The 13,700-nt window shown below is 34.9% G+C and overlaps 1 long non-coding RNA gene across 2 annotated transcripts; it reads right to left on the reverse strand.

Annotated features, from left to right (window-relative positions):
• Window positions 1-2,045: 2,045 nt before the first annotated feature.
• Window positions 2,046-6,914, reverse strand: LOC127429980 (uncharacterized). 2 transcript variants are annotated; one of them, XR_007895385.1, is made up of 3 exons: window positions 6,632-6,914; window positions 6,128-6,308; window positions 2,046-4,284 (listed from the first exon to the last, which is right to left on the reverse strand). It is a non-coding gene; the product is annotated as an uncharacterized LOC127429980 (long non-coding RNA). The 2 variants fall into 2 exon arrangements; XR_007895384.1 differs by having other exon boundaries at window positions 2,046-4,346.
• Window positions 6,915-13,700: the final 6,786 nt, after the last annotated feature.

Consider the following 13,700-nt stretch of genomic DNA (forward strand, 5'->3'; position numbering starts at 1 on the left):
TAGCCATCTCAGCCTGTAGAGTCACCACAGCGATGCTTTTGACAAAGACATCTGTAAGATGGCACAGACACACAACCCCATTGCACACACACTGTGGTATGGCCGCTGCCAGGGCACAGACAAGCATGGATTAGGAACAGTTGTATCTGTCGTCCAAATGTCATAATGAGAAATACAGAAAGATGTTTGTTTGGCAGGATTGCTTAATATTTCTTCAGTGTCTTGATGTGTCATGATAAAAAGAATTAAATTTGGCCAAAAAATAAAATAATAAAAAAATAAAAAGACCAAATGAAGGATAAAATTTTTTTAATGGAAATATTGAGAATATTGCGAAAATAATGCTTATTTTAGATGTCACTTGTTGCTGAAAAAACAATAGTTTTTATATTATATTCCCTAATGGATTTATTCACTGTATGACCATCCATAATTACTGACAAATCATCTTAAATCATCTTAGCCTCCAGTGTATTAACCAAAAGTTATGGATATTAATGTCCGCGGTGTGTATTTTCTCATGTAACACATTGAATTTCTGTTAAAAATTACTTCAAACAGTCTGTGGCTCATACAATGGGATCATCAGTTTCACCGTGCATAAATTAATGCTCTTCTCTCATTTTCTGCAAAGCCAGACGGTCGTTGTGTTTCATAGAACAATTTGTCTTGTGTTGGAATCTCTCCCTGCTACATCCCCCATATGGCCATTCTCAAGGAGAAACATTTCTGTCACTGCTAGTATCCTGTCCGGCAGGGTCAAGTAGTCATTTATTCTTCTCTCCTCACTCAAGCATATAAACAGTGTCAAAACTGTATTGAATTATTGTTTCTGAATGAATACATTTTCAAAACCTCAATATAAATGTCAACAGATCGATATATCTAGGAATGTGAGAAGCAGTCCAAAAGGCAGCACAATTAGTCTGATTAATTATTAGTAATTCAATCATTTTAATGTGTTGGATGAACAGATCATTTAAAGGAATATTTCAGGTTCGACAAGTTAAGCTCAATCAACAGCATTTGTGGCATAATGTTGATTACCACAAAAAATAATTTCGATTCATCCCTCCTTTTCTTAAAAAATAGCAAAAATTGAAGTTGCAGTGAGGCACTTACAATGGAAGTGAATGGGGCCAATTGTTTGAGGATTTAAAGGCAGATATTTGAAGCTTATAATTTTATAAAAGCAATTACATTAATTCTTCTGTTACAATTCGTGTATTATTTGAACTGTAAAGTAGTCTAAATTGTCATTTTAGGGTTTTCAGTGTTACGTTGTCATGGCAATGGAGGTGTAAAGTTGGCTATAACTATACACAGAAAAGGTTAGTACATGATTTTATAACACTAAAATCATGTTAACACATATTGTGTATGTCTTGTGGTTATACTTTTGAAACAGTGAGTATTTAAATGTTTAAGGATTAACCCCATTTACTTCCATTATAAGTGCCTCACTGGAAGCCAGATTTTGTTTTATTTTTTTTTCTTAAGAAAAGGAGGGACAATTGAAATACATTTTTGTGGTTCTCAACATTATGCATAAATACTGTTGATTGAGCTTAACTTGTATTGAACCTGGAACCTTCCTTTAAACATGCTGCACAAAAATGAGCATTTTAAATAATAATCTTGCTATTTAACAGCATTTTTTCTTCATCTGAAGGAGGGAAGTATTAAAGCCAAAGCCAAATATGAATGTCATTATACAGGTTTAGTCTAGATATTGTGATTTTTTAAAAACAACTCAGTTCGAAATTTCACAGGTTCAATTCAGCAATTAAAAAATATTTTACTAAATTCTTTCCTCTGTAGCAGTTATGAAGGACATGAGTAAAATTCCCTCAAATCTAAAACACAGTTCTGTCCTACAATCCTTCCTCATTATCTATATAATTTTGTGGCTAAATAGCATGCAGGTAATATGACAGTATAACAAAAGAACATTATGGAAAATGTTATTGAAAAATTTCTTTAAAGTGTAAATTGTTACATATTCCACATACATATTTAAACATAAAAATAGACAAGCTGCTGGATTATCTGATGCTGGCACACATATTTGTGCATTTCTAGTTCTGAAAGTTATTTACTTCTGGGACAAAACACAGAGAACAAGCCAAATCACTGTAAGTTGGAAGATGCTCACTAGATTTAATTATATTTTGACTTTTTCAAATGTATGAAATGCAAACTAGAAAATACTACCTAATACAGGCACTGATTTTTATTCAAACTGCGAGGGTTGCACTCTTGTCTTATGACTCAATTACATGCACTCAATCATAAAACAAGCAGCCAAACAACAGACTCAGAATTCACTGCAGGATGCAGAAGATCTTTACAAGTGAGATGTAGCTGGCTTAGACTTCCCAGACAGCCAATATGAAAATACAAATGTATGCATATAAACAAATTATCTAAAATACACTGTATCTGAACTTGTGAAAAAATTGCACATGGTTAAAATGTATATATTAAATCCCATGCATGGCACAGAAATATCACAAAAGCTTATGTTCTCAAATTTCATCCATATTTGCCTCTTCATTCTACAGTAGCACATGTCACGTGAAGACTTCTTTTACAGTATAATGTATGTGTACAGTAAGGCTTAAATTAGCTGTCATTGCTAATTCTGAGCATCTGTTTGCCGAGATCCTCATTGGGCTTGTAGTGAGTCGTGACCCAATGCAGATCTAGTGGATGCGTTTTATGGCCATTGAGACACAGGGATGAAATATACATGCTGAGGCAGAAAAGAGCACATTAAAAATTATGGCTCTAAATTATGAATCACATAGTTGTTGCCAATAAAGCAATCATTGCCAGTAAACACTTTGTTGGGCGGCAATCTATGTTATGAGAGAAACTTACAAATATGTATTGCTTTTCCTGAACCACTGTAAAACAGTTTGATATTGTAAAATACAGCCATTGACTTTTCACAACACTAGACCTGTAGCTATATTCTGTGAAAGCAGGATAAATAAAATATATATACAGCATATCTCAGATTCTCTAAAAAAGCTTAGCACGTTATTGAAATTACCACATACTTAAAATCCTCATTACAATACGACATTTGTGGTTACAGCATTTCATTCTCATATGCAGATATATGCATGATAAAAGCCCAGTAATCACAAATTTCTAAATTAATTCAGTGTACAGTGTCCTGCATGCTGACATATGACTTCATAGAAGGCAGTCTTGAACAGTGGGCTTTTGGGTTCACCATAGTGCATCAGTCACAATCTATAACAGCACCCCCTTCCTAAATGCATTATGTAAAGCAGACAGTTAATTATAAGCCAGCCTTTGGATTTGGAGTTAATTAATTTTCAAAGCGCATCAATTATAAGTTAATTGGGTTACATGCCTAGACCCAGTGGAGCAACCATAAAAGAGTAAAGATCCAACTGTCCTCTGTTTCAGTTTCTTATTTATATATAGACATTTTACATTTTCATCATTTTATCATTTATAGGGGAGATTTTAACATCGGTAACTTCAATCCCTGTAAAAAAATAAAATAAAATGACAACACTATTTATGCATAATTATATCAATTTAACAAAACATGAACTGGTTAAGAAATAACAAAAAGAGACTTGATATACTCTAATGTTTATCAAAGTACAATGAGCCAAGGCTTTACAAAATAAAAATAAAAATTCTGTAATTATTTACCCTCCCTCATGTTGTTCCAAACCTGTATGACTTTCTTTCTTATGCGGAACACAGAAGGAGATTTAAGGAACAGCGTTAGCCTCAGTCACCACTTTCTGTCATTGTATGTGAAAGAACAACATCAACATTCTCCAAAATGTATCCTTTGTGTTCCATGGAAGAAAGTAAAGTCATACACATTCTGAATGATATGAGGGTGAGTAATTGATGACAGAATTTTCATTTTGGGTGGACTATCTCTTTAAAATGTCTTCACTGAAAAATAAAACCTTCAAATAATAGATTGGATAAAAATGGTGAATAACAAAATAATGATGCCACGCTGTAATTCTATCCCAGTTCCTTTTGCTTTCATTATGACCTGACTGCTGTTTACTCCCCTTGACCATCAATTGTGGTCCAGCAGATTGGTTGGGACAGACTTTAACATGTCACTGGGTTTAACTCTTATGAAAAAGGATGACCTTCAAATAATGAGATGTGCCTGCAGGGCCCTCTCGCCTGCCTGTAAAGAACTCCACAGCTGTGAGTCGCTCATTCTCTCTTTTCACTCTCTCTTTCTCTCCATCTCTCACCTGGTGTGCCCTGTGTGGGGGGTGAGAGCGACCGTCAGTGATATCTACCCCCAACCTCCAGCCCCTGTCTAACTGCATGACAAAACAACAGAGTGAATAAAGAAAACAAACATCCAGTGAGAACAGACAGCAGCTTGAAAGCAATAGGTATCAGGGGATTCACTGTTCTTCCTGTAAAGTCTGTGGAATATTTTATCTGATAATAATCTAATTTAGTATATCTGAGGATTGAAAAAAAAAATATTTTTTTCTCATCTTGGTTTATGAGTGCAATCTCAGAATCTGAATAATGAATATTATTTGACAGTTTTGTTATTTTTTTCATCATCAGGTTCGAGGGTTGAATAATTGTGGTTTGATTATGATTTCTAGGTGTTTACAGCTGAATAATTCTGGATTAAATTAAATATGAATAGGATTAAAATACTAGGTTTAAATAATAACAGATTATATGATTGGATGTTTTATTCTGAGAAAAAATATTGGACCTAAATGCAAATAACAAATGTATTTATTTAATGATTTATTACAGAAAGGGCCAATAGATTAGATGAAGGTTACGGTGACGATGGCAGGTGCACTATGGCCGAGGGCGGACTGGGACTGAAATGTGGCCCTGAACTTTCTGGCCCAGAGTTACCCACCAAACCTGGCCCGCAACACACTACACCATAACACACCTGCTCATTGATTAGATTTTCCAGATAAATAATAATAAAAAAAAATTAAAAAAAAAGAAGACATTTCTATTGACTGCTAGTCATGACAATGGGCCCCACAGTGCACAAATTGTCATAATTTTAAAACATATAAATACTGTAAATGTGATGAGTGGATTTTTAGAGAACGCACGAAAAATAAGCAAAACTGTTTTTCCCAACATACAGATGTTAGGTTAAAATGTACATGACAAGTTTTTAAAGATCTTAATCACCTTTCAACTTTTTTCTAGAAGTGCAAATAAACTATTATCTTAGTTAATATGAGGTTGTGGAAACAACAAGTTTAATAATAATATATTATATATGTATATATAGCTATACAAGATAATAAAATGTTGTTTAAAATAGTTAGATGTCACACAGCAGGACATTAATGACAGTGCTTACAATTTCATGTCAGTTACCCACATAACTAAGTGTAAATGTTTATTTAAAAAAATAAAAATGAAAATAAAGTTTGCCAGAACATGTACATATATAAATATAAACATAAACAAATAGAAATACATGTAAAACAAAATAAACATACCTGTACCTCTTAAAAGTGTAGATCTTTGCAGATATTTTGAAGATTAATTGCTCAAATTTTCACTCTATGTGAGTTTGTTGCATCTTTATGTCTGCAGTGTTTTAATTCCTTCCCCAGATTAATCTTGAGTAAAAGTAAAAAGCCCAATGCTTTTACAAGTGCTGTTTCTGTTATCCTTTAAACAAAGTAAGCCTCAAAGACTCAAATAGCCACAAAGTAATATTTTTCATGACTTATTTTCTGCATTTTTATCAGGTGTGAGCATTATTCAGCAAGCCGCACTTCAGCTCCCTGTGATATGAATAAATTATGCAAATGACTGTACTGCTCATAGCTTTACTGTTTGTCAATTATATTTACACTGCTGTTATTGTATTTGTTGTAACTTGAAGTTATTTGTCATTTAGTGATTATTCAGAGCTCATCTTATACTTAATATGTTGTCTTTGGTTGTCACCATTTTTGTGATTTGTATGACAAATAATGAGGTCCATGTGAGGTAGGAGTTAATGCACACACAGATATGCATTACAATGTGCAAGAAATTTCAAATTTAAATTAATTTCAGTTTTTCAAAATAAAAGCAATTTTAATAGCTTTACCTTACAAAGTTTGGTGAATATTCACTCTGTAATTGGGTCCGCGCAGCCATGTTGGAGCCCAGGGTGGCCGCTTATATCGCCTGTAGGACGGGGCGGTACTTGTGCAGCAATGGGCCGGCCTAAATTACCAGCAGGAAAACGCCCGGTGCTCCTGACAGCCAGTCCACCTCGGGCTATGACACTTTAAAAACAGAAAGGTTTTTAGAAAATATCCCCTAAAATGTTGAGATACCAGTTCAATTTTTTTATTTTTAAAGAGTCAGCGTAAGCTTTACTAATGAACTTCTTAGTAGAGATGTGGTTCATAAAAATGAAATTCATGGCTTGACACTTCTATCCAGGACTCTGAGTCCTGTGAACTTACAGTATGTAATATTGATTAATGAAGAAATGTATCACATTGATCGTGAACATTTTCCAAAATGAAAATTATTGAATTACAGCAGTTTGGCTTTTAATGGATCCTCAACTCATAAAAAGTAAGACATAAAGATTGCTTCAGACCTGCTCAATTAAAACTGGGAGGGTGGTGGTCAGCCTTCTGCCTCTCAGGACATGAGTTATGGAGCCCAGTGTGTCTTTTTAGTGCAAAGGAGTTGAAGTTCAGCAAACTTGATCAGCGAAGTTCACGTTCTTCGATCTCAAACACAAACAGGTTACATTATCAGTGTTGGGTAAGTTACTTATCCACTACAAATTACAAATTAATTCTCTAAAATTACAATCAGATTACTTCATTGAAAAATTAATCATATTACTAATTACTTTAAGTTACTTTCTAAACACTTTTCCGTATGATACAAGTCATACACTCAACACCTAACATTTCTACTTCACAATGACTTATGTATTCTACATAAATAATATATTAGAAATAAGCATAACCCTATAATGTACTCAAAAGTAATTAATTGAAACTGTAATTTAATTACAAGAATTTAAAATGTAATGCATTACACAAATTTTTGACTAAAAAGCAATTAGATTACAGTAACTAATTACTTTGTACACCCAACACTGTACATTATATGCTTAGCTACTTTTTTTTTTAATCTACGTACAGACGTTTTATCTAGTGCAATGTTTCATTGCTTCAACATATTCAAGCTGAAGAGAGTAAGTTGAATGAGATCATCAAGAATACTATAATGTCTAGTTCAAGATGAAGTTATTTGTAGGTAATTTCCTGGAAAAATCATACATAGCTACACATATACAGTACATATACTGTACATACAGAAGATGTGATACTCTGCTATACATAGGCTATATGTTATACAGCAAGCTTAAATCGTGTATTTTAGTTAGGAGATACTGACCACCTGGGGTATGACTAATTCACAGAGACAAACAAATTGTTTGTTGGGTGGGTGCTTCAAAAGCTGTGTTTTCTTTTTTGTTTTTTTGTTTTTTTGTTTTTTTATTTGTGAGAAAATCATAATCACATAACACATTGCAGCTGTTGGCTGTTAAGGATTATGGTGAAGGTGATGTTAGCCAGGGGATTAGCACATTTTCATTTGAGCAGCATTTAACTGTATGTCATAATAAGTGAAACAGTTTTATAGAGTAAAAAAATATTATTATTATTATTTTGAGTGGTTCAGGATTTGGTAAATTATGCTTATAACTAAATAACAGGTGCTGGTTAAGGCATTAGTATTTTTTTAAATAGACTATTTATATGATTACAAAATATTAGTATGTATGCTTTGGCAAATGCATTGGAGCTACAAAAAAAAAAAAAAAAAAAACACGTACAAAATTATTTGTTCAGACTTAATAGAAGTCTTAGTTTAATAGTGTTGTTGTTTTGTTATCAGTAGTTGTGTTTTGATTGAAGTCACTATTATGGTGATTAGTGTTCTCTTGAGCTGGCACCTTGGACCTTCTTTATTATTATATTATGTTCTTCCAGCCAGTCAATTTATGTTTAAGTAAAAGACAAGTTGTTGCACTGTGCTACTTGGAAGACAAAACCTAAGCGTAGCCTGAATGTCTGATCCTACCTTGCAAATGGCACTATATGTGGCAATAGTGATGCATTACACATAAAAGCAAAAACAATAAAGGATATTTCAGCAAAATTATATCAAATTGAGTGTTTGATGTTTTTGATGAAGTTACAGCATAACTTGAGTTTGATGAAGTTACAGTATAACTGGAGTTGTTATCAAGACACACAGATATCAACTCTCGGCATACAAAACGCAACAATGGTGACAATTAACAAACATACTTTTACGTAAATAAGTAAGAGCTGAACATTAAAATCCAAGTAACTTAGACTACAACAAAAACAACGTCAAAATAATCTAGAACATATTAAAAAATCAAAGTAATTTCTTCATGCCGCAGTGCATGCTGGGAACATAGCTGTAAATTTCAGCAACAGTAGATAGTATGTAATTTGACAGCTATTTGCTGCTAAATTACAGTTGTATACTGTAGCTGTAAAAACAGTATATAGCTGTTAATTTCAGCAACAGCAAGACACTGTTAATTTTACAGTAACATGCTGGCAACCCTGCTGCCAGTTCTTTACTGTTTTTTGACGGGAAAATCTTTAAAATTGTAGTAAATCCTCTTTTGGTGACTGTTGTTGTTGCACCTATGGTGAGAAGAGTTCAGCCCCAAACAATCACAACACAACCTCTGACTTTTTAGTACATTGTTTATTTTTTACTTGCCCATTATTATCACTTTAAACTTGAAAGTCATATTCAAAACATCACTTACCAGAAGACTACCAAGTGTATTTTTGAAGACTAATTTCTATATGAGTGAGAAGGGTAAAAGTGGATAAAGAAAAACAGACAGTCTTATTTGAAAGTCCACATGCAGATATTTAAATAGTTCCCATGAAAATATGAGGTGAAATTGTATATTTCATCCCGCTTGCATAGTAAGACAAAACTGTATCCGGAAGCAACTGTTTAATTCATCTCTGGGGAAGCAGTTTCCAGTTTTTATCAGGAAATGATCTGTGTACATTAAACATCTAATTTGTGGGTAAAAAAAAAAAAGAGAGCATTACAGTAATAGATGCAGTATATGAAAAAAAAAACAAAAAAAAGAAGGATTTTCTTCAGTCCTGAATACCTACTAATCTGTTAAAATTCTAAATATAATGAATTCTTTACCTGAACCAGAAAAATGGATAACAGACAAAAGTTAGTGGTTAAGCATAAAAACGCTTTTTTAAATTATTTGAATTGCTGTTGGCCATAGTGCAGATATCAGCCAGAATAGTTCTACTACACGTGATTTAACCTAATCAATGAAAATAGAATCATAATACAGATTATCATTTTGATTGTCCTAAAGCTTTGACATTGACTGAAGGTCATAAACATGTTGTCATTGAACTATTTGTCTGTTATGCCCCCCCCTCCAATAATTCCTACTGTTTTGAGGATTAACTGAAGTAAAGGTAGCATGTTGATACTGGTAGATCTTTGCCTTTTTCGCTGCTCACTGACCCAGTTCATTAGATAAAATGGCTTGCTTTCACCCCACCTTGCGCCTCTACCATTCACTGAGGATCAAGCATTTATAATCCCAGGATTTTATATCCACCAAAACAGCTTGGTCCCATCAGCAAATTGCGATGGCATATGGTAAAGGTTTATGATTCATCTGGCTCTTGCATAGCAATGAGGCCCCATCATCCATCAAAAAACACAGGGAAAATATTGTAATGTTAAACGATGCCAGCAACTGGGTGAGGTGCTGCTAGCTGTGTAGGCGGGCTGTGTTTGTGCTCAGAGAACTTGGAGCAGCTGAGGTAGTAATGTGTGTTCTCTCAGTGCAACTCTCTGGTGGACAGGCTGGATTATGGGCATTGCTGGCTTCAATACGCCCAATCTGAGCTGGACCAAACTGGAATGGACTGCATTCCTCCATTTGCCCTCATAAAGGACAGTTAGAAAATTGTCTTAAATGTGTTGCTGACTGGTTTACTGCTGATTTGAGGGTGAATCATCTCCTGATCATTTAGCGAATATCTGGTAATTTTCTGCAAATTAAAGGACATTATAAAAGGGAAAATAAGAAACCTTGAAACACAAAATTTTACCTAACATTTTTCTGATCTGCAACCTCACATATTTCAGCACATTGCCAAAACATCTGCTCTAAAATTCTAAAAGCTGTTTCGGGCTTCAGATGACACAAAGCCTCTATAAACAACAGATAAAATCACCTCCAGCCATTGTTTCTCTCCATGCCCATTAACTGAACTTTTCTGACCAGTGGCAAGGTGACTTCTCTTAGCTGCTGCAAGTCCCACCCTCACTGTATTGCTCCTAATTTTGGATTGGCTGAGAGACTTGTCAGTCATCTTGTGTATTACGTTGTGTGGACAGCAATATTTTTGCTCTCATTCTACAGTCATAAATGAACTGACACTTGTATCTTGGTTTTTATCATTAACAGACGGAGCTATTCGCCCACCCCCAACCCTCCTACTGAGGTGAGTGTGCTGGCGTCAGGGTCAGCTATGCCTCATGGTCGTTATTTGTTTTTTAAATTATTATTATTATTTTTGAGCTGTGCTGCATAAAAATGTATGTGAGAGAGATTAAGAAAAAATATATATTGTGTAAACTCACTAAAACAGCTAATAATAGTTGTAAGTGCTAAAAAACTTGGAGTAAAAAAAATAAAAAAAATAAAAAAAAAAACAGTAATCCTCCACCTGCACTTGCCACATGTAGCACTGTGCAACAAAATACGTGAGGAGGATTAGACATTATTCACTTTGAAACGCAATGCATTAAATAAGGTGTCAAGTCTAACAAGATGGTTTTAAAAGAAACTCTTGATGCCAGAGGTCATTTTTGCAGTATTTGATCACATGCAGTTACCCACAAATCTTAGACAACTGTGAAAAGTGGGATTACCTGTAAGCCTAGACTGGCTTAACAGAGAACAGCTGCATTAATCTGCCCTTTCAATGAAAGAATATTGAGGAAGTGGGGATTCTATTTAATGGCATTTCAGTCAGGACCACTTCCGTCAAATAAATACTTTACTTGAATACTTGAATGAATACTTTATTCACTTATAGACAATTGAAGCAATCTGTTGGTGTTGGCGGTGTGGTTCTGTTCTGGGTGAAACTCTCCGCCCATCCATGCAGCCATGAATGGACAGAGTAGGGAGTGCAGCGAATAAACCCCCCACAGGGGTAACAGGACAGACCCAGCAGAAATATTATAAAATTGTAAAAAAAAAATTAAACATTCTGACAGTGCAACATGGTACAATCACTCATTGTATAAGATTAAATAACACTTAACAGAACTTCGAATACTGTTTATCAAGTTAAAAAATCTAGAGCAAGGCACAATAGCACATTGAAGATGGGAAATCCAACTGGCAATCAATAGTTGTCTTAGTGCACAGAATTAACGAGACTGATGTAGAGAAAAACTGGGGATGGAGGAGGGTGTTCAGTGCAGCTTGCATCCATGCAAAGGAAAGGCAGCTAAGACAATGAATAAATGGACAACTGAAATAGACCCGTTCTAATAGGTGTCTTAATTGTATCTGCAGACGTCATGGTCAGCTGAGTTTGACAAATCGCCTGAACTGACGCTATGCTTGATTTATTAGGCAAAAAAAAAGCTAATTTAGAATAATATAAACTTGACAGTTCTGCATTTTAACATATAGGCTATTTGAAGTCACAAATCTAGTTTCTAGAGCATCTCCATGGTATGTACAGTATTTGCGATAAAACAACAGATATTTTAAAGAGGTCATATCATGAGGAGTCAAATTTTCTTTGATCATTTGAGGTAAAAGAGTACATTGTACTTTGTAAACATATTGTTACATTTCCTCCACAGTCCAGAAAAAACATTTTAAGCATCCTTGTTCTATACATTATATTACATATACATCAGGCACATGAAAACATTACACAACTGCCTATATTTCCATGTCAACAATGCCAATTCAGCGTTAAGAACATTAGTCTGCCCAGTCTCAGTAAGGTAACGAGGAGGCAATATATATTATTCCTGAATGCCAGAAACAACCTGGCTGTGTAGCACCTTCCACTCTGCGTAACCTTCTGAAGAATCCCAATGTTAGGAATAAGTGGTTGAAGTTTATTTTTTATTTAGTTTGATCTTAATGGTTTGTTCGTCAAATTTCAGCGCAGATTTTTTTGTGAACATGTAAAAATGGATGCTGGCTCTGCAAAAGTGCCAATGGATGGGGTTGCACAAACTATATTGTTTTGAACCCCAAGAGAAAACCTCCAGCACGTAAGTAATTGCAGCACAGCGCTGACAGCGTGATCACATGGGAAGTTGACGTGTTGCTTCCGAATATTCCACTTACACTAAAATCAAGCCCATTCTGACAAAGTACCCAAAAAGTAATCTCAGTCACATTAACAACGTTAAGCGCAATTCTGAGGTTGCATATTTGCTCAAAAATGTCATTTTTATTCCACTGAGCTAGGAGTTGGAGTTTGGGTTAGGGGGTAGAGTTAATAAAATATGCATTCCTGTTGACTGTATAACATTATTTACAACTAAAAATGCTACTGTATTTTGGTGCCACTCTGTGGACATTTTACCCTGAAACTGGTGCTCACACATGTTCAACAATACTTCCAGCTTTGGCCACAGGGGGAAGTGTTTCAAATTTCGGTATGCACAGATCGATTTCAGCAGCAAAACTTTTGACCTACTGTTGCCGAATTCACAGTGAGATCAGTCTCATGCAAAGAGGCCATTTACATATAAGCCATAAATGCATGGCAGCAAAACACGGCTCATTAAATTTAGCCAGTGGAAAATGGTCTTAAGAAACTTACAGTAATTATTACTGTGTTTGGTTCCCCATTACTAACTTTATATGGGGATCGTGGGCGGGCGGGGGGGGGGGGGGGGGGGGGGGGATGATATAATAAAAAAAGTATGATATGAACCCTTTATTTCCAAACTTTGAAGTTCCACTTAATCAAATTTGAAGAGGAATTAAAATTGTTATAATTCAGCATTTACAGCCCATAACACATCCATCAGACAGTGTGAACCAATAATAATGAGCCATGTCACTCAAATCGTTTTCTTAGCTTAAGTAGAAAATCTACTTTTTGTGACCCAACATTGCATTAAAGGCACAAGTAATGACTTTAAAAGAAGTGATTTTACAGCCAAAGCAAGGTGCGTGAAACTTCTCTTATGCCTCATTTTAAGGGGAAATTATGAGCTGCACTGATCAGTAGAAAGCTTTTGGTCACGCATTGTTGGGGTATGAGGCACAGTTATAGAGCAGGGGTAGGTATGAATAATGGTTGAATAAATGGTTAACAAGGGCCTTGTGGGGCTGGATGGACAGTGCAGAATGTGTTTTGTGTGTTAGCTATGGGTGATGGACAGGTTGGGGTGATATGCAATATAAATCACCAACCTATAATGTAAGAACCATTTCATGTAAGTAAGAGCTTATATGAGAAGATCCCGCAGCTATGCATGTAAAATTAGAATCCAAATTTCAAGCACCTTAATGACAAAGTGTATTTAGAGTCGCTGAGGTTTATAAAGGAGAT

Source organism: Myxocyprinus asiaticus, chromosome 3 (genome assembly GCF_019703515.2).
Source record: "Myxocyprinus asiaticus isolate MX2 ecotype Aquarium Trade chromosome 3, UBuf_Myxa_2, whole genome shotgun sequence".
NCBI lineage: Eukaryota > Metazoa > Chordata > Actinopteri > Cypriniformes > Catostomidae > Myxocyprinus > Myxocyprinus asiaticus.